Source organism: Balearica regulorum, chromosome 2 (assembly GCF_011004875.1).
Source record: "Balearica regulorum gibbericeps isolate bBalReg1 chromosome 2, bBalReg1.pri, whole genome shotgun sequence".
NCBI classification, from domain to species: domain Eukaryota; kingdom Metazoa; phylum Chordata; class Aves; order Gruiformes; family Gruidae; genus Balearica; species Balearica regulorum.
The window spans coordinates 153,618,902-153,640,414 of NC_046185.1; the positions used below are offsets into that span (position 1 = coordinate 153,618,902).

General features: G+C 37.5%; 1 long non-coding RNA gene across 1 annotated transcript in view; it reads left to right on the plus strand.

Moving 5' to 3' along the window:
• LOC142600610 (uncharacterized) overlaps positions 1–21,513 on the plus strand; it is a 147,163-nt gene that overhangs the window by 32,092 nt on the left and 93,558 nt on the right. Inside the window, exon 4 of the long non-coding RNA XR_012834187.1 lies at positions 7,784–7,877. This is a non-coding gene — a long non-coding RNA (uncharacterized LOC142600610). The remainder of the gene's footprint in view (positions 1–7,783; positions 7,878–21,513) is intronic.

Here is a 21,513-nt window from a genome sequence, read left to right on the forward strand (position 1 = left end):
TTCAGCTGATTTGCAGGGGTCCGTGGATGAGGGACATCAGTGAACAGAAAGTTAAATGAATAGAGAAGCAGAGATGGCAGCAGAGAACGTGGAGATGTTTGCAGAGCTTAGATGTACGGTACTTAATGGAAGGGCAGACTTAGATTTCAAAATAATTATATTCACTTTTTGGTTTTTTTTTTTCTTTTTGTTCAATAAAACAGGACTTTGTATACATTTTTTCCTTCTCCAAATAGAAACAAGTGAGCAAGGCCCCAACTACTGGTCTCAGACAAATGGGAAACAAACTTTCTTTAATTTAATCAAGCCTCAGTACCTATCGCAGATTTTTGAACGTGCCTCACTGCTGCAGAACCAGAATGCCTGATGCCTTGTAGGACCGAGTCCTTGGAAATCTAATTAATACATTTCAGTGCCAACATGGGGACAAAGTTCTTTTGAAAGTCTGTTTGCTGAGTTAGGTGTCTAAATGTTGAATGCTGAGTTTTCCTGAAAATCTAGCCTTTAAATATCAACCCTAGTAATTTTTACTGATAACCAGCTTAGCAGAAACATGTGGTCAGTATTTTTATTCCAATCCTACATGTCATCCTACACACATCCTAAGATGGGGGATTGAATATGAACTAAATAACACATGGGCTGCTGCAGTTGTTTATTTATTTTGTGGCTTTAGACACACAAGTGTAAGTCTGTTCCAAACAATGTAAGATCCAATGTTTAATTAAATTAAAACACCACACATTTCTGAAAATGAAGTTGCCTTTGATTTTTAAAATTAGCCTTTCCAGAATGTCTCAAAATCAATTTGCAGTAGTAGTCATTCAGATACAGATTACATCATGCTTGTTTTTCGTGTATGTAGGGCCTCGGATCTGGTGCTAAACCAGTATTAGCCTTTGCTCTGCTTGCATTTAGGAAATACTGTTCTGCTAACTAACTGCTATTTTATGAATGTAGCTAAGGCTGTATTTATCTATGCAAGGTTTACTGGTTGTGTTATGCTTACAAATTTCCATAATTAAGACTGCAAATTCCATAATTACAGCTGCAAATGAGAACCATTTTGCCAGAGCTTATTTTGAGTGTCGAATTAATGAAAAAGGGATTATTTTTGGGGGGGGAGGGGTGGGGTGGGATGATATCACTTCAGTTACACCAGGATTTTTATTGGTTTACCATAATTCTTTCCTACTTTTAACAAAGCTGTGGCAGTGAAAGTTTCCATGGTAGGCAAGTCTTCTCCTTTGTTTTGTTTTCTTGAGATTCTAGTTGCTACCTTGCAAAATAACCAGCCATTGAGGACTTTCTTGAAAGTTGAATATGAAGCTGTGTTTAACTTGACTATCCTTACATACTCAAAATATAAGCACTATGGGATAACTTTATGGCTGTTATATATAAAAAATGAGGAAATCTTACTATTATGCAGCAAAATAATGATTACAAGCAAGCAGTTTAAACAATTCTTGTTTTTTCTACATAAAAAAATATTGCCCCATAGTATGAAAGATGTTTATGAACTTTATTCATCAGCAACCAACGAATCATAATTCGTGGTTTCTGACAATCTTATACTCCCAGAGGCTGACTCAGTGGCATAGGAATTTCTCTAATGCATCAGAAGCAGTTCAGGCTTGCAATTTTGCCACTAAGAAGTACCGTCTTTGGTATTTTCTAGAATGTTTTCCTCTATTAGTGATGAGTCAAAAATCAAAAAACAGGAGAAGGGATGTCTGAATAAATCCTCAACATGGCACACAGTATAATTCAAGTTGTTACTACTTGTCAGGCTGAACAGAACAGGAGAAATTCAAAGTTTGCGTCCCATAGAAGGGAAAAAACCCCCACTGTAGTAATATCTAACTTCAAAAAGGGAAAACACATAAAAATGAGAAAGCTTCTTGAACAGAAATTTAAAAGAGCAGCCAACAGGGTAAAATTATTAAAGACCCTACATTAGAGGCTCAGAGTAAAAGTGTACCACCTATCAAAGAAAAAATTTTAAAAAACCTTTTCCTAAAAGCAGCTTGGCCAGCAGTACAGCAACAAGAAAACTCAGAAGTGCAAATGACAGATCAGCAGGACGAGATGAATTGTGTCCCGGGATTCACAGTGCCATTGCAGGAGCTCTAGAAGAATTCAAATATGGAATTGTTAAATCACTAGCTACAGTATGGAATTTATGTTCTAATTCAGCCTCATTATTAAAAGAATGAATAGTGTTAAAATGTATTGCCGTCTTATGAAATAATAACTAGTTAAAGATTAAAAACAGGGGCTAGAAAAAATTACGGGTTTTCATAAAGGGGTGGTCAGTGTGTTCTTCCATAGAGTCTGCAGTACGACCTGAACTACTCAACATATTTATAAGGAATGTAATAAAAATTTATGATAAACTGCTAAACATAAATGAGTGGTTGGACATAACTTTTGGGTCAGGCTATCCCTAAACTGCAAGTTGCCACAACTGGAAGGGTACCATAGAAGAAATTCTTGTTTTGTTTCTATAGTCTTTCCTTAAATATCACGTGCTGTCCACTTTCTGGTACGAGGTCTGACCTTGTTTGGCCAACTGTTACGAGTCAAGTGTGCTCTTGCCTATTTTCTTGATTTGTAAGCCTACTGAGATGGGGAAAAATGTCTGGTAGTTGCAGTGATTGTTTCACTCTGGAGTCTGTGGAGACTGTGTAGAAGGTTTGTTACTTTTACTAATTAATTTACAGAACTTTTTGTCTGGCAGTGCTGAACCCTGTCAATTCACTGTTCCACTGTCACTCAGAGCTCACCATTTTGCTGTCTTTCAGGCTGATATCTCTAACATACACTTCTGAGGAAGTTCTTTCCATAGATTAGTTTAGGCCTCAAACAACTGGACATTTTTTTCCACACATCTAGTATTTCCAAGAATTTATCCTGATTTCTTCCTGAGTGAGAGATGCAAATGGCCCTGATTTCTTTAAACATTTCCTATCTTCTTATACATATTTTCCTGAAAAAATCATGACAAAAATGGCAATTAAAAGCTTGCCTGATGATTCATACATATCTTAAACACTACAGACACATGCACTATTGATTCTCTATTTAAAAACTGGCCATGTAAATTTAATTTAAAGGCTCTGAGGCCCTGCAATGTTGCTGAATAAACATCTAACAGTAATAATATGTTCGATACATGAGTGCCAGTGCTAACTTAATTCCGCTTCAGGATATCAAGAATCACAGACACCTTCTTCCCAGTTAATTACTGTGTTTAATTTGTTTGCTCAAGTAACACAATACTTTGGATTATAATAGAGACCAAAAGGTCTCAAACCGTTCATTCCCCAGAGCAAGCCAAGAAATGCAGAAGAGGCCCAAACATGTTGAATATCCATCATGAAGAGCAGCTAGTTTTTTGCCATTTTTTGATAACAATTTGCTGACACGAAAATTGTGTAGTGCTTTTGAAATCCTCCTGTACTGTGAATTCTTTAGTTTGCATGAGGGAAATATCTAATGGTAGCAGACTGCTTATTTTGGACAACATAAAATGACCTGCTGTAAGCATCTTAAATGAAATGCTGGCTGAATAATCATGAGATTAATTACAATTCTGAATAATTTCCTACTGTGCCTGCTACGTGGTAGCTAGTAGCCAGAGCAGACATGGTGTTCATTGGTGACTGGTTTTGTGGTGCATGCATGTGCATGCTCTGAATATTAGCAAAGTAAACGTTCAACACAGGAACTCCTCATCCTTTGGCAGTAATTGTAGCAGGTAAAGTCTGATAAGCCCATCTCTGAACAGTATTGTGAAATCTGAGGGTACTGGAACAGTTGAAATTGAACCTGTCTAATATTAAAGACTTGTATTTAGCCTAAAGTCAACAGGCGCTAGGCTTTTGCCTTTCTGCTTCCATCTGACCAGGTCAGAACTTCCCATATATATGAGTTGTCTGGTTTTTTGTCTTCCAAACCAGAAAACCCTATAACTTCATAAAAATAACATAACTTAAAGTTTCATTATCTCTAAGGAATCCTTTAATATCAGTTATCTAATTCTTAGTCGGGAGATTCTCCATAAAGGAAACTTTAAATTAAGCAAAACATAGTTGCCCCAGATGATCAGAACCTTGGGAAAATGCATAGTGAAACTACAAGTTCTGCAACTTATTTTTCCTTACTGACTGTATTTCTTTGCTATCCTTTGATATCTACTTTCAAGATTCCTGCTGTAGCTGGACTAAACAGTAGATACGATGTAAAAGATAACTCTGTCAGCTCCAGAGAGAAGCCATAATGGCACAGATAATCCTCTCGGTAAGCAATGATTTCTTGAGATGATATAGTTTTTGTGAAGTTTGTGTGTGGTGTGTGTATTTAACCAACAGGACCGAGCATTTACAGCTTAAAGAGGGTATATGCATTTTGCTTACAGGTGCTGAGTGTTTTTCCTTTCTGTTCTTTGGAAGAATGCACTAAAATCTCCCTTTTTCCCAAGTTTGATACACCGAGCATATTCATACCTAATTTCTGTTAATATGAATGCGTAAAGAATTCTTTGAAAATGTCTCATTTACTTTGGCCCTGAAGGTTTCTCTGGAATTCGTCAAGTACACTGACTATCTGCATTGCCCAGTTGCTTGTGAAAATTGAGCTCACTGTCATCTCTTCAATTCAGCAACCTAGAATGATGCAGCATAACTTTGGGAAACAGCAGCATTAAATTAGAGATGCAAGCTGCAGACTGTAATATTAAAAATGTGTTCTCCTACTGTGGCCTAATTTGCCTTTTTCTTTTTATGCTGATAATGTATCTGAACCCACACTGTGAGCAGTGTGTAATAAGTTTCTAGGCTTTTGGCATCTGTTATGGACAAACTGTGGATTCTGTGCAGCTTCAAACAGCAAATGAAATGAGAAGATCGATGGAATGCGTGTGTAGATGTGTGACATGGAAATGTTCCTAAACAAATGCAATTTTGCAGCAGGAGCACTTAAATTGTGTTGAGGCTAAAAAACCAGATCTTGCTTATCACATGAATTAATTAACTGCAAACATTTCTTTCTCCTGTTGTTACACGAAGTAGAGGGCTGGGGATTTGAATCCTGTAATTCAGCATATAAAACTGCTGTCAGAACCTCTGGCTCAGGAAGCCCTGAAACTGCAGGATGCTGGCAGAGTAACCAGGGGAAGGATCACTGTGCACTTGCCTTGCTCGGATACTTTTCCTTAGGCATTTGCTACTGGCTGCTGTGAGAGCCAGGATGCCAAATGAGATAGACCTTTGGTCTGACCTGGCATGGATGCTCTTACGTAAGAATACACGTGATCATGGGTGGTTTTGATCTCCAGCCTCTTCCAGGGCTGGATCACGACCGAGGATGAATGAAACTGTGATTGGAGTTAATTTTAAAACACTGTTGTTCAGGTTTGGAGTCATTTCAAGGATTGTTGTGCTGTCCAAAACCATGAAAATCCACTGGATACATATAGTCCTACTCAGAAGTAGTAAATTATATATGTTCACATATTCTAAAAAGGTTTGGAGTAACAAAGACATTGTTACCTTGTGATTCAGCAACATGAGATACCTTGACGGGTGTTATACTTAACTGTCTACACCCTTTGAGCGTAGCCTGATGTGCGTGTGCCTCAGTTTTACAGTAGTAATCTGGAAATAAACATATTTTCTCATTCTCTTTGGTGTTTTGTTGTTGTTGTTGTTATTGTTGTGTTCTTTTTTTTTTTTTAATAGTACATTCTTTGTAGCAATATCCCCTAGCATTTATGGTTGAAGCACCTAAACCAAGGAGTCCCAAGTTTATTTGGGGCCTTTAGATGTTGCTGCATCACACACATGACCAATGTTCTAAGCTGAGGTGGTAGGAGTCAGTTTTTCTCAGAGGTTATGCAGTCTCCTTGAAATGCACCTTCTCTTTCCAGATCACAGATGTTTATGTAAGGCTGTAAAAGTGTAAGTTAGAGTTTTGCTAGCAATGGAATAAATAATTCATTCTTTTGTTTAAATAATACACCCCTCTTTCCTGAATCTCTGCTGTCAGGAAAGTAGGCTTGGCCCTGAATTATTGTCTCTTGGTGAGCAGACAAGAAAAGAGGCCTGAACTTGACACTGCCTGTCAAGTTGCCTTCCTCAAGCCCGCAGTCAGGGAAAACTGCCCTGGAGGGGGGCACGCGAATTCAGATTTGACTCCCAGAGAGCATGGTCAAGTGCTACTTTAACTGCAGCTATTCACATTGCAGCGAGCAAAAAGTGGAAAAAAGGGGTGAATACCATTGTCCTTGTCAAGCCAGAGGCTACGCTGTTTCCAGTCTCTGGTTTTAGACTGGATAGTGTTTGGACATAAGCAAGCTGTGTGGGGCAGCCGATGTCAAACAAGGGAACTTTTCAGTGTGAGCACGTATTTTTATTGGTATTGACCTTTCAGATGGTTAAAACAATGTTACAACATGTAGGTGACTGAGCTGTCTTTTGATTAGTGCCTGAGAAATACCAACTATAATTAAAAATATAAAGAATCATATGGCCTGGTTTATTTGCTGTGGGAAGAGCCTCTTATCCCATGCAGTCTGGTACTGCTGGGCTGATCGAATTAGGTGCAGTTCTCCTTCAAATGCCCTTTGGACAGCATGATCTAAAGGTAGCGAGTGAACAGGGAGCTAAATCTATTCTGCAGTACATAGACCAAAACTGGAGAGAATGTTGCAAAGGAAGCAAGAAGTCTGAGAAAGTCTTGATTTAATTTCCATAAATGTTTGTTCTAAAGATACAGCAAGTACCAATATGAAAAAGCTATTAAAATAATCCCATTTCTCCCCTTTTTCTGGAATTTTGCTGATTACAACTCCTTCTATAACAGGTTTGTTTTTTTTTTTCCTTTGAGTGCTATTATTCTGTGCAGTTGTATGAGCCTGTATTTAAAACTAATGCAAAAGGGAAAAGAAAATCCTGCAGTCTCAGGAGCACATATCTGGAGGGCCGCAGTTTCTGTTGAAATAAAGTTAATGGAATTAGAATCACAGTGACATACTGTGAAAGGCTTCTCTTTATTACACCCCTAAGATTTATGAAGGAAATGGTCCAGACTCCTACAAATTCTTGGGAATAGTGAGGAATATATACGTTAGTGTGCCAGATCACATATATATATATATGTTATATATGGCAGATTAAAGCAAATGAACTTTTAGTGTAGATTTCAGCTGAGATGGCCTTCTGGAGAAGTTCACTGTCTTTCTGATATTTTTAAAAAACTGTTTTATTGATCAGATGCTTGAAAACAAGACTCATTCAGTCTGAATTAGTTTTATCTGAATCTTTAACAGACTTTCAGAGGGTAATCTTTGTCTACAGCAAATGAGGGACACGAATTTACTCAATTGTCTGAACTTCTCCCTTCTATTGTTCATTTCAGATGCTTATATTTTTAAGCTGATATGATTTAGAAAAGTTATGAAATATGGTGAATATTTATTTTTTTTTAAAGTGAATTTAGACTTTGGGCAAAATATGAGGCAAAAAACTGGGTCAGGTACTCCTGTTGTTAGTTGCCATGCGGGTGTTGGTGTGGTAACAATTTTCCTGGACACCAGTTAAAAGCGACCTTTTCTATGGAATTTGGGTAAACTGCCTGAAAAACATTTAAGGAAAATAAGCTATTTTACTGCAGTTATTCTAGCGTAGCTTCCTATGTAGGGATTCTGTTATAGAATAAAATTTGATAGTATATGAACAAAATTGTAATTTTACACTGCAGTCTTCTTGTGTTGTTCTAGGATATTGTGTCTGCACAGGAAGGTATTCTGGAACAGGGATGACAAAATGCATTGGTCTGAATCTTCATGTGGTCAAGACGCTAAGGTTAAAGGGGTTAGTTCATCCCTATTTTGCCTCTATACTGAGATTTCCTGTAGGAGTGCCAAGACTGATAGGGTGTCAGTGGCAGAACCAAATGTCGATTAGGATGTGGAAGAGAATAATTCCTCACTGCCTGTAGCTGGGGCTATGCTGTTGGGAAAAGGGTTTTGTTGTTTGTTTCTTTTTTATAAAAAGAGAGAAGAAAAATAAAGAATCCAGGTGTTTAAAAATCCAGTCCTGAGCATTGATCATTATTTTGTGTTTCTGAGTTTTTCTGAAAATGAAGCCCATATCTATCTTAAGCACTTTCATTTTCATTTAAGGCTATTAAAATTAGAGTCCTGAATTAGGTATTGTGTTGCTGGTTGAAAATTACATTTTTCTGTTATTCAGGATAAAATGTGTTGAAGCCTCCTCTTTTTGTTCTAACTTAAAGCAAAACTTGAAGTTTTCCATGGGATGAGAATTCTGAGAAATTTCATTTTTAAAATGTTGAATCATTGTAACCTGATACTTCAGTGATTTTGCTTTGTTAGTATTGAAACATGCTACATATCAGTATTTTAAGGCAAAGGTATAAAATAAATGAAATTATGAAGTAGAAATAAAATTAAAATTAAAAAATGCAACAGCAATTGTTCATTAGAAACTACCACATCTAAGATTCATCAAAATCGATGAAGACTTTGGGTTTTGTTAAAATTGCTTTTTCCAGAGAAAAGTACCTGATCAAATTTTCTTTGATTTAAAATGTTCTTAGATCAGTATGGTAGATATTTCAAACATGACATGAACAGGTTATTGCCTGCAATTAGGTGCCTGATTTTGAAAACGAGGCCTCCATTAATATAAATGAGGATAAAAGGTGAAACAATACATAGCCACCATTAGTCGTCATCATCTGATGATTCATCTAGCTTGAAGAGCAAGCATTTGCTTTAAAAAGAAGTCACTTCTTCACATTCAGGAACACCAACAGCAAACTATCAATTCCAGGTGTAATGGGTTTGAATAAAAATTTAAAGTCCAAATTGCCTATACAATTGTGCAAATACATAGGTGAATTTTTATATACAGTATATACAATAGATCTCTAAGGCATATCTTTGCATTGGGGTTGTGGGATGGAGGTGGTGAGTTCTAGTTCATTCAATCCTGAGGAAGCCTCTGTGGATATGAAAGAAGAACTCACTCCACCACATGCAGGATTTGAATCTTTCTGTTGCAATACATTACCAGTTCTCTTTTCCTGAGAGCTGATATCTGAAACAGCCATCAGACTGATATTTGCCGTTAGAAGAAGGAAAAAAAAGGCTTTGGTGGGATTTACATGTGATATTTTAAAAACAGTGAGAAGGACTGGTATGAGTAGTAGTAAATTGTGATGAGGCTGTCGAGGGAGAGATAGAGACTGTGGAGGGAAAGGAAAGAAAGGAAGCTTCAGAGATTAGATAAGCAGCCATAATTTTCAGGGCATAGTTGATCCAAACCTCAGAAGACATTGTGGTTCATATATCATTGGATTTTGACCTGTGCTGGAATTCTTTTTAGCAAAAATACTGTAATGAGTTGGCAAAACCCATATACGTTTTCTTTGAAACCTTTTGTCTTTATGCCAATGTAAGCAAGAGAAATGCTTTTACCATAAGCCTTTAGCTTTCCTATAACCCATGATCTTTGTTTCACTCTTAACACACTTAAGCAGTGAGTTAAGGGTTTTTTTCCTTGCTTTTTTCTGTTTGGGTTTTTTTTTTTTTTTTTACACATTTTTAGGGTTTTTTCATGTAATGTCGAGGGGAATATCCCACTGGCCAATTACTTTCTGCACATCTTTAGGTCTTTCACATTTGATAGTCACAGCATATCAATGGGCAGTGCTGAACATTAAAATGCATGAAGTTGAATTAGACTCTTCAGCCCCCAAATAGCCCCATAGGAAGAAACGAAACGTAGCTGAAAGAACTGTCATTTAGAATGCAACTAGCAAATAATATGTATTTTAGGCTGAAAGCACAGAGGCACTTAAAGTTTGAATTGTAATCATAAATAAACAAGTATCAAAACCAGTGGTGGAATGAAGCCAAGAATTTATCAGTTTTTCAAAACACCATTACAAGAGGCATTTTTGATTTTTCTTTGGTTACACATCCATAGATATTTTGCAGGCTGCATACTGAATCGTGACAGAAAGATATTTGGTGTATGAGGTGGTGGGTTTTGTTTCTTCAAGTTTTTCCTTTGCTGCTGTTTAATCTGGAATTAGTCCCTATTCCCATTCATTTTAATTGTCTGCTATGAATTTAGAGGTTTTATGTTGGTATACTTGGCATACTTCCATTTTATCCTTCCTTGCCATGCTGGAAATGGGCTCCAGATCAGACATTGCAAAGGACATGCATTTACAATCATTCTTTTGAAAGTGGGCCTATCCCCAGAAGCACACATCTGCTTCTTGATGCTGCTTCACAACTCGGAGTGTTTGTCATAGCTGCAATCTTTCAGTGTCTAATAATAGTGGGTGAACCGATACAGTGAGAAGCTCTCTCTAGCTTCACTTTCATAAATGTTTTCAGGCTATTTGTGAAGGCCAAGGGATTGAAAACTTTGATTCTGGAGCATGCAGAATCTTTGCCTGATTGCCTCCATCCAACATCAGGAGCATTTGGATATTGCAGAGGAAAGGGGGCTTTCTCTCTCTTTAAATCTTTGAGACCTTTCTGGTCAATTGAAGTGTCTGCCTTCTTTGTGTATCATTTTTCTTCACAAACCAGATAACAGCATATCTGGAGACACCTCCTGCCAGACATGCTGCCATATGTTGTTCTTGCAGTGGATCAATGACAAGTTACTTCACTTCAGAAGACGATTCTTCAGTCACGTTTTCCCGATTTTGGTTGATCCCAGTAGCACGGAGGAATGCCCTGCTTTGTGGCACAGGGCTGGTGTTTTCCATAATGGTTCTACAGATGTGTGGCTGTTTTAGCATGATATATTCCAGTCTGTGTGTTTTGTTACTCTGGGGGAGTAGCGACAGTAGAGACCTTTTCCATTTTGTGCTTTTAACGTCACAGCAGCAATTAGATTGTCTCTAATGCAAAGTGTCTTTCCAAATATTTGTAGAGAAGACTGTTCTTCAGACTCCATGTCATACACTAGGAACAGAAAATACTCTAATGGAGGGGAGGAGGATTCAGGTGTGAAAATGCACGCAATGTATCATATGCTATGTGCCATCCTCTCATTCTTATTTTAGTAAATAATCACTAACTTTCAGGAATAAGTCAATAAGCTGTTTTTCTACCACTTTGGTATACCTCATAAGCATGAGCTGATTCTGTTAATGTACATCCTCCTGAATCCCACTGCACTTTTCTGCCTGAAAAGTAGGCCTCAAAGAGACAGGAAATATATCTGTAAAGTCTCTCAATTCCTGCCGTGTGACCACATGAAAGTGAAGCAGAATTTGGCTTGTGAGAATTTTCCTAGTAATACCATAGAGCACATTTAAAGGAAATAAAATTTTTCTGCTTGAGTAAATTTTGTTTTGCTGATGAAATCTGTGGCGCTTAAAGTGGAAACCCTCTTTGGTAAGTGAACAAAGCCATCAGGTATGTTATCTGACTTGACAGTCTGGTGTTTGATTAATCAAACTGTTAATTTGATTTTAAATGACTGATGCTCTTTTAGTGTGTCTGACTTAAGTGCCTGTTTATAATTATAATACTGAATCAAAGGCTCTTCCCAACCATTGTACAGATTAGTTTGGAAAGATGTGTTTTGATTTTAGTAGTGGTAAAAAAACTACCATTGGTGTTTACTTTAAAGCACAAATATGTTCAAAGAAACACATAGTTAAAGTGATAAAGCAGTGCCCTCACACTTTTTATCTGAAAAAGGAATGCAAGGGTGCAATTTTTAATAAGTTATATAAACAGCACACTTTATCTTCTAAAGAGATAACCAGTTTGGGGGCATTCATAGCAGTTTGATTGGTGGGCACTTAGCTTTGTGTAATGAACATATATCATGCAAAACTTTTGTAAAACTGCTGGAGGTAGGGGATTTAATCTTGCATGCATCTGTTTGCATCTTGTAATTTGCTGGGAATTTGTAAATTCCTGGTGAACTTGGAAACTAAGTAATGGTATCCTGTAGCATATAATAATTCTGTGTGCTGTGGTGTATTTTCAAGTGGATTGTAATAAATGTTAAGATATTAGGATATCTGAATGTTTGAAAATAAGTGAATGTCATGATAGATACTTGGGTAAAAGGTCTTAATCCTATAAAGACAGCCAAGCGCACACTTCATTGAAGTCATCTGTGTAGTCTCATTTGGCCTGATGGTAGTTATATGAACTCTTAAATGCAAATCAGATCTATCAGTTTCCGCAGGCTTCATGTACGGTTTCAACGTGTATATCTATAACTGCAGGAGAGTGTCTGCATTTAGAAAAAACCCCCACTAATTTCTGAAAAAACACTCTTGAAATATTTGAAATTATGGCTAATCACTAATGTGGTAAATTTGATGTCTAGTAATTGTACAAAATACTTTAAAAGTATCAGTCTAGGTACAGCAAAGAAAAAAATGTCTGGAGGCATTATTTTTGCCTATTTTTAAACTCTACATGTGTCAGAGAATACATTATCATCCCTACTGTTCCTCATGAGCTGCTTGAGTATCTCAGGGATATATATTGCAATACTGCAACTATACAGCAGATAATCAGATCCCTTAACATTCTTTTTTCCTAGTGTGTTTTTGGGCATTGTAGTCAAGTTAGTCAAGTCAAAAACATATTCTAAATTTAAAGAAAGTTTTCCATGCCTCCTTTTTTTTTGTTTCCCAGCTGTGTACAGTTTTAAGAGGCTTGACTTTCAGAGGAGAGCTACTTGGCACTTTCTGAAAATGAATACCCACAAAGGCAATTCAGGCATCGTAACAGCCAAAATCATTAGTCATTCTTGAAAATCTTGGCTGAAGGACACTAGACAACACAATCTCTATTTCTGTAGGGTTTTCTGTTTTCTGTTTCTTTTTTCTCACATCATAATTTCATAAATTTTTCAGTCACTGCAGCCCTTCTGGAGTACATAGGCCTGAATTTTGACTGTAAAACCAAGCTAAACCACCTTCTTGATTCTTCCCTTTACTTTTTTTTACTTTATCATACAGAGCGGTATGAAAGGATGAGAAATCATTGTTTTTTCCTTAGAAAGGCATCTTTTTGGGGAAAAAAAAAATAGTCTCTCAAGGAAAGGAGCATGGGGAAATATAGTTTTGTCTGTCCCTCACCCCCATCTAAACCCTAGACAGCTGAATATTCTCATTTAGCATTCCTAAATGACCATTACTTTATTGGCATGTCATAGAATCAAAGAATGGTTTGGGTTGGAAGGGACCTCAAAGACCATCTAGTCCCAACCCCCTGCCGTGGGCAGGGACACCCTCCACTAGACCAGGTTGCCCAAAGCCTCATCCAGCCTGGCCTTGAACACTTCCAGAGATGGGGCATCCACAACCTTGCTAGCCTGGATTTTTTTAACCTGGTTTATTGAAAGAATACTGGACTTGGCTGAGTTCATGGAGCCTGGAATGGGGTTCTGCGAGGCTGTGTCCCTTGACTGTGGTAAAGTGTATCCTGAGAAGAAGTTATATAAATACATCGATCTGATAATTTTTTCTGTTTCATGGCTGCATGTGCCAAATTCACAAGCAGGTTACTTAAGGAGCAGAGTATGTTTGTGGGAGTTGTGTATCCTGGACGTCCTCAGGACTCCAGGGTGGATGAATTCCTGGGTCATGGATGCAGAGAGTTACTCTGATCTCTGTTTTGCATTTTCCGTGTTCAAAAACACAACAGGTTTGCGGTGGGGAGCCATGTCATTGTGCATTTTATTCCACCTTAGACTGTTCAAGCTCCTTAGTGGGCATTGCAATGACTTAGAAATGGGGTGATTTTGAAGTTCAAGAAAGCTGGCTAGAAATGTCTGCCAGGAACACTGACCACAGCCTAAGACAGTGGCCATGGCTATGACCCTGTGAAGCCATGGCGCCAGTGAGAATGGTATTTCTCATAGGTTTCCAGAAGCCTGTAGGGCCAAGTGAAAGACAGGAGCATTGGTCCTATGTGTTTCTTGGGTTTCTGAGTAGAAATATTTTTTGAGAATGAAAAGAAAAAAATGAAAACTCTTTTACTGAAAGAACCCTAGGGTCTGGGGCCAGAATTAATTTCAACAAATTGTAATACCCAGCTGAGATTAGGAGTCCTGCTCTATAACCTATGAGAAGAGGCAATTTTAGAGTAGAAACACTGAATTATCCTTTAAAGCTGTCTCTCAGCATTGACTTATATATGCAACCTTTGTTGATGGGGCTCCTAATTAGGCACCCCAGAGAAATTCCTGCAGTTAGTGAGATGAATTTGGATCTCAGTGAAATAAAACTTCCTCAATTTTCTGTCCTATACATAGCAAAAAACTATACAGAAGAATATAGGAGCATTTAAATTTAACAGAAAGGTGTATTTTCAATCTGGAGAGTTGATCTCTAAAACTTATTTTGATAAGCATCTTGCCTTGCTTGGTGAAGGAGATGAGTCAAAGCATAGAACTTTTTTTTTTCCAGCTGATTTTCTTTCACACCACCTTTATTACTTTTGAGCATATTTTTACAGTCTGAAGTTAGAAATTTCCATTTATATATTATAGTTGATGAGAATATCATATTTGATGCTGCTCTGCAGAACTATTGTTTGATTTGGATGACTCTCTTAAGGAGAAATAGATGTAATGGTACCATTTACCTGCATTGGCAGCTGTAAAGTAATGAAAAAAATGAGGAATATTTAATAAACAATAATAATGCATATGAATAAATATTCTTTTATAACAAGAAAAGAATGGGATTTTTACAGCAGCCCCAAATTTGACATTAGGTTTTGGATATAGTTCACTCATTCTCAATCTTGTTCTATCTAAACTTAAAATTTAGATTGCAAAGAGCTTAATTGCACTTTTTTCTTTTCATTTGCATGCTTTATATGGATCTCTTGATAGGCCTGCACAAGGGCAAGAACTAGATTATTTTCAAATCAGATAAAATGCTGCAAAGTGGCAGAAGAGTTCTGTACAGAGGATTTAATATTCTTAAAAAAATGTTACTACTTTTCATTTAAAGAAGTCTGTTGAAGTTATCCAGATTAATTCTTGGAGCCTGGAATAGGCATTTCCTTGCAGATAGCACCGTCCACTCTTTTCTCTAGCAGTGACCTCCCAAAGAAATTCCTTCACGAAGAAGACGTTTCTGTGGGGAAAAGGAGGAATGTGAATTGGTATATCCTGATAGGTTGCTGCTACTAAATTATTAACTGGATATCTAAGCATCTGTGCTGGCAGTTCCAGCTCTTGTTCTCTTTTAGAAGAGCTTTGGCTTTAAGTGTAATAATTGCTAACCATGGCAGGAAGACTGAAAGTGAAGAGAACTGGAATTTATACTCCAAAAAATTTTTTTGCAAACCTCTTTTGTTCGGGTGTCCTGACTTCATTATAAATAAATGTGTGTTATTATGGCTATACTCAGCTCATTATTGTTATTTTTTTTCTTTTGGTGAGGGGAAACTGATTTTTATATATGTAGTTAGGAAATTGATTCCTGTACTGCCTATGGATTGAAGTCAAAAGCGATTAACTTCAAGTATTCACGGCTTTAAATACGCTGAGGCAGAGTATTTACAAGAAATCAGAACACCTATGTGGATTTACTGCTGTGTGCAGAGGGGGGGTTACTAGTGGTGGGTTGCACTACCTGAAGTTCTTTGGATATACACAGCATTTAATGGTGAGATTGGGGGAGTGTCCTCTCCCCTCTCCATTTTGTAACTCTTCTGGGCAGAGCGCTTGCTGACACCTCTGCTGGGTAAGAGGTTTTAGGGTATTCTCCAGGGTGGATGGACTATAGGAGAGTGACTGTTGAGGTATCTAAGTTGGTTTTAACTGAGCTAATTTCTGTGCAAGGGTTGTTCCAGTTTAGAGCCTCATGCAGGTTAATGTTGTCATCCCCCAAATGAGCTTGCAGAGTTCTGTGGAGCCAAACTGTTCGTGGTGCCCGTACTAGGTTTTTAAAAGCCGCTTTGTATATTTTCAGACTGCAAGTAGGTTAGACTTACATTTGTGATCCTCCCCTGTCCCCTTTATGTGTTTAAATCCTGACTGAGAAAACTGAAAATATTTCTGCCTAACTTCTAACAATCAGAGGTATCTAATTTTTTTCCCATATAAAGCATGTCCCTCAGCCTGGCAATCTATGGATTCCTCCCTGGTGCCCACGTGTCAAATAGTTACTCACTGCAATGCTCTGGGTTAGGACACAAATCCTTTCTTTCTTTTTTTTTTTAAAATCTGCATTAATGAAGACTTTGGAAGGTGTCCTGTTGTCTTGGTGATTCTTGGAGCATTTGGGGAGTGTGGAGGCAAGAAGAAAGTGATGTGTATATTTTTCTCAGACCCTTATACATTCTCCTCACAGACAATTCCAGTTCGGTTCATTTTGCAGATTTCCACATTTCCCATGTGAAAAATCAGTTGTTGGGTCTCCAGCTCCCTGGCCGGAATACTGCCAGTGCAAAGGATTCAGAACTGTTGTGTTCAGGTTATTCAGCGCTTTATTGCGTTCACCTACTGTCTTACAGTACGTCCTGATTTTTTTTACCAATTATCTGAATTATACAAATGCTTTTTTTACAAACATGCTTTAATCAATGGCCTATTCACAAGTTATTTTGTCTGTTTACTTGCTGTTAATTACGTGAGAACAAACACTATTATTTCTTCTCCTTGACAGGATAACTGATTCCACTGTCGATTGAGGAATTAAATCAAAGACCATTCAAAATGGCTGTGCAGGAATATTCAGCATGTGTGGATGTATTTTTGATAAGTATTCACAGGACTCAATCACGTTAACTTGCTGGCAAATGAAAATATATGAATGATTATAAAAGAATTGCAATCCAGCCAGAGCGTACACATTTTTGTCAGGGAACCACCACAGTTCTGCTGTGGTATTGTCACGTACCATGCCAGCGCGGGGATGAGGTGCTGAATGTACTGGCATCCTGCAGAGCTAATTGTATCACTCTGTGATTTCATTGTACTTCACTGTAGTGAGAAAAATCTTTTGTTTAGGATGCAGGCACCATTGAGCAAACTATGTTCCTAATTGTAGTTAGAAAGAAGAAATTATGTGCGAAATCAGTGGTGAGTAGCTGGTCACTCTGCTGTTCAAACCAAGGCTTGTTTTGTTTAACTGGGATATTTTCATTGTCTACTACAGAAATTGAGATTGGATCTTCAAGGAAGGTTTTAAGAATGCCATCTACAACCTAATATTTTCAAGCTTTTTTACCATCCAATAGAAGTTTCTAAATTCTGTCAAGGTGGGAGGGATAATATTCCATTGAGCACAGTTATGCTGAATATGTTTTCTTAATAGATTTGCAGATAAATGTAAGAGACTTATTATTGTCTGGCCTGACATTATTGAGATGACAAAATTTCACTCGGTAGTATTTTTAGGAAGCCTATTACTTCTCATTGGGCAGTGGTGTACAGTACAACATGCATCATCAATATATATACACATATATATGTACAGTCAGCTTACACTCAATTTATGATGAGAACTTGGTTGTTGTCAAATTGAGGATGTGAATTTCCAGAGGGATTACAATTGCTAAAGGGTAATCCTAGCTAGAGAAGATTGCTCTAATTAAAAAACAAATTATTGCAGATACATCGATAATACTTCTGCTCTGGAAACAGTTTGCATGTCTTCATCTATATTGTTTATTAAAACCTCTCCTTTTTGCTTTGATTCTTTCACACTGTGCTTACAGCTCCTATTTGATGAGGAATTAAACATTCACGTTTGCTTCCTGAGCCTTTTCTTAAGCTTGTATCAGACAAAACGAAAGAAAAACAAGGATTGTCTGGAAATTCTGAAGTAATTTAGTTTTATAAATCCTTTCAGGAGATCCTGTGTTTACTAAGTGAACTGCATGGGGTTAATTTACTAAAGTGTTCTGAAGGACTTAGCCAAATGAGAAAAGAAACATTACCTAGAGTTGCTGTTCTTTGCCAGGAACAAAAGTAAAACAAATCAGTGGCAGGATGAGTGGATCCGGTTAAATAATAATGTCTCTCCAGCAGGAAGTCTGTCTATCAACTGAAAGGTGAGACAGCAACATAATGACAATGCCCTGTGGATCAACTCTGAGGGTAAAAAAACCATCCCACAACACAACCCACCCCCAAAAAACCCTCAGTGAAAATAGAAGATGACAGAATTCACACCAGCATTTTTTTAGTCTTTAAGCTCAAGTGTCTGGAAACACGTTTCTTCTCCAGGTTATTCACATGCAGATTCCTTCTTCTGGTGGAATGCCCCAGGGTAACTGAGAGCAGAATTTGGCCCTTTCTGTTTGCTCAGTGAGGCTAAGTGCTGCTTTCTCAGTGAAATACCTGCCTTAAAGCTGTACAGCTGCGATATGCAAGAGTAGCTTTGGCATTTCCTTTTTTTTCGGTATAGGAGGTGAGTCCTGCAAAAGCTGAAGACTTTTGCATGGAAATGAAGCATGCAAGGGTAAGTGTCACCCACGAGTTTTGGCCTCAGAACTTGGGGTGTGGGGATGCATTTGCAACAGCAAGGGTAGAAATAAGGCTTGACAGAATTAATATCAAATTATTAAAACATCCACAAAAGCTTTTCAGTCTGTTATTTGCATTTCAGTTCCAGAAGAGTGCAATGCTCTTAGGGCACGTGAAAATTCCCTGGAATTCAGCAACAGTTGTAAATGCTCATTGTCTCTGAGAGAAAATCTAATTATTCAATGTACTTAAATATGGATTTAACAGATGACTGAAGTTTGAAAACGTTGGTCTCCATTTCTAGGACTTTCAGCATAAAATTTTTCAAAATCAGTGTATTTTTTTTTTTTTTTTAATATATATGAAGTCTTCTCACACTGCTGTCAAGAAATCCTGAATTGCCATTTGTGTGCTTAAAACATCTGCAGGAAACAAAGGTATTGGATTGTTTTGCAATGATCAATTCAGTTCTCATTTCCATTTGGTAATTGCTGTGAAAGATTTACCTGCTGTAATGTAGTTTATTTTGTCTGGAAACGCCTTTGTTTCTGTGTATGGCTGCTAAGCAACAGGCCAGATATTTACTGTCAAACAAATAAAACAGAAGCCTCATCTGCCACTTGGAGGCCCAATGTCATTGTTACTGAACCATTCAACTGGGTCATCATATTTGAGAGTCAGTTCTAAACTTAGTTTTCCACCACCCAATAATTTAACCGTAGGAATAATTTCAATCTTCACATTATTTAGTGAGATTATAACTATATGGGAGAATTCTAATGTCTCATATATTGTTTATTGTAAATGATATTTTTCCCCATCAAAGGGGAGAAGGAAAACTTACCTTATGAGACAGTCTAATTTTCAAAAGTAGTTACCTTCTTGGTTACCCTGGAACAATGAGAGATTTCTTTAATAAGTTCCTGCTGTGATTAGAGCTGAGCCCTTCCCTTCTTTTACCTCCCTTGCTCTGCCCAAATCAGTAATCAAAATATGTTTCTTGGAAGCAATCTGGAAAAGAGAAAAAAAAAAAGAAAAAGAAAAAGAACAGAAAACTCAAGCCCCAGAAGGAGCAGTCAGGCCGAAATGCTACTGTCAAAGGGAAATTACAATCGAGGCAAGTAGATAATCAATAGTAATCAAGCTGGTGGCTCTAAAATACAGAAGTTTCCTTCAAGACTTGTATTATGTTCATCTGCAATGGGTCAGAGGCCAAGGCAGACTGATTGCAGTTGAGGTGAGCTTTTCAGAAAGGTCCAGGTGACGTGACAAATTTGCAGTTTTTCTTAGCTGGAACTTATCACCTTCTCCAGCAAGTGGGCTGTTCCTTCCTGTTTCAGCACGCCTGCGTTCGCGTTCTAGTGAGTTCAGGGACCGCGGATGACATCTGCCACGTATCTGCACACATGCAGTCGTTTGGGGGCTACACAGGGGGAGGCCGTGAATCATTCTGAGAAGTACTGAGAGGTTTATTGGAGAAAAATTTCAATAGTGTTGCTAAAACCTGTCACCAAAAGTAGGCACCCAATCTATAGCTCCCATGCACTGCGCACCTCATTGTACAATAGGGATATACAAATATTTACTTGTAAGCTAGATAAATGAATTTTGGTCCTTACACCAGGTGTGCACTGGAAATGAGTGCTCTTGGCATTGTGAAAGAAATATTTGAGGAAGCTGTGGCACCAAAATACTGAAGTATTCCCGAATTGCCTTTTGTTGTTGCAGGTTTCAGCATTTGTGGAAGAAATAATAAGCAAGGCCTGAAAAATAAAATCCATTAAAATGACTTCATGGATTTTGAAGCAGTCGGTACCCATACAAAGTCCTGCTGTGTATGGGTTGGAATATTAATTTTACAGGCTAATCCATCTGGCCATCTGCTCATCTGAAATTCAAACAGGGCTGTGTATTGCAAGTTAATACCCTATAACAACCAATAACTGTAAATGATCAGCAGAATATGTCATTCTGTCCTGCTCCTCCATCAGTGAATGAGTATGACATGTCATTTAATACTTCAGCTACTGATTATTCCTGATGGGGGGGAAAGGTGAGAAAGCAAATGATTGAGCTGGTAGTGATGTTTGGCATGCATCTTCTGGATCCACTTTTTTTTTGCTCTCTCCTATGGTCCAATTATTATGGGTTGTGCCAAAGGCTAGAGGAAAGACTGTGTTTAGATCTTCCGATTGGAAGTAGCGTGACAAATAATTTCCTCTGAGAATTACTTTCCTGTGGAAAGAATTGGTCTTGACTGGATAGTCAAGACCAATATTTCAAGCTCCTGACTAGTCTGTGGAAACCATGAATATATGCAGTTTTTTTCAAACCTAGTAAAAATTTGATTTGACATGATTCCAACAACCAAACCAAGGATTTCTATGCAGAATTGAGAAATACATATTGAGCTTTTTAATTCGTACCTGACTTTTTAAACATTCAGTAAATAGCTAATATTCTCTGAATCAACATCTTTAAATCACTAATATTTGCCTAATATTTTAAAAATTCTAACTCAAGTATATCAGAACCAGTATTTGTCTTTTTTTCTAAGTAAGTTTGAGCGTAAATTTTAATTATTTTTTTTGACAAAGAATGCCTTTGCAAACTATATGATTTGAGTAGCTGCTGAGGTCTTTGTCATGTCAGTGGTACCCTTGAAATGCTTAAGAGGTTTAGATATTATGATTATACTACTCTAATTTATGTATCCTCTTGAGATGATCATGGCATCAGTTATCTAAGAAACATAAATCTCTAAGCAATAGTTAGTTATTCATTCTTTATGTTCTTATGGTGCAGTAACACAGCAAGGGGAAGATTTACAGAAATAAAATGTGAAGTGGGATCCAGCTCCAAGGCTTTCCATAATGATTATGTGGCTGACCACCTTTTGTGCCTTTGCAACTCTTCACCTCTGTGAGATACTTAGAGTCAAAGCTTTTTCTTAAAAGAAAGAAATCTTGGCTTTCTACCATTTTGTTAAGTGAAGTTG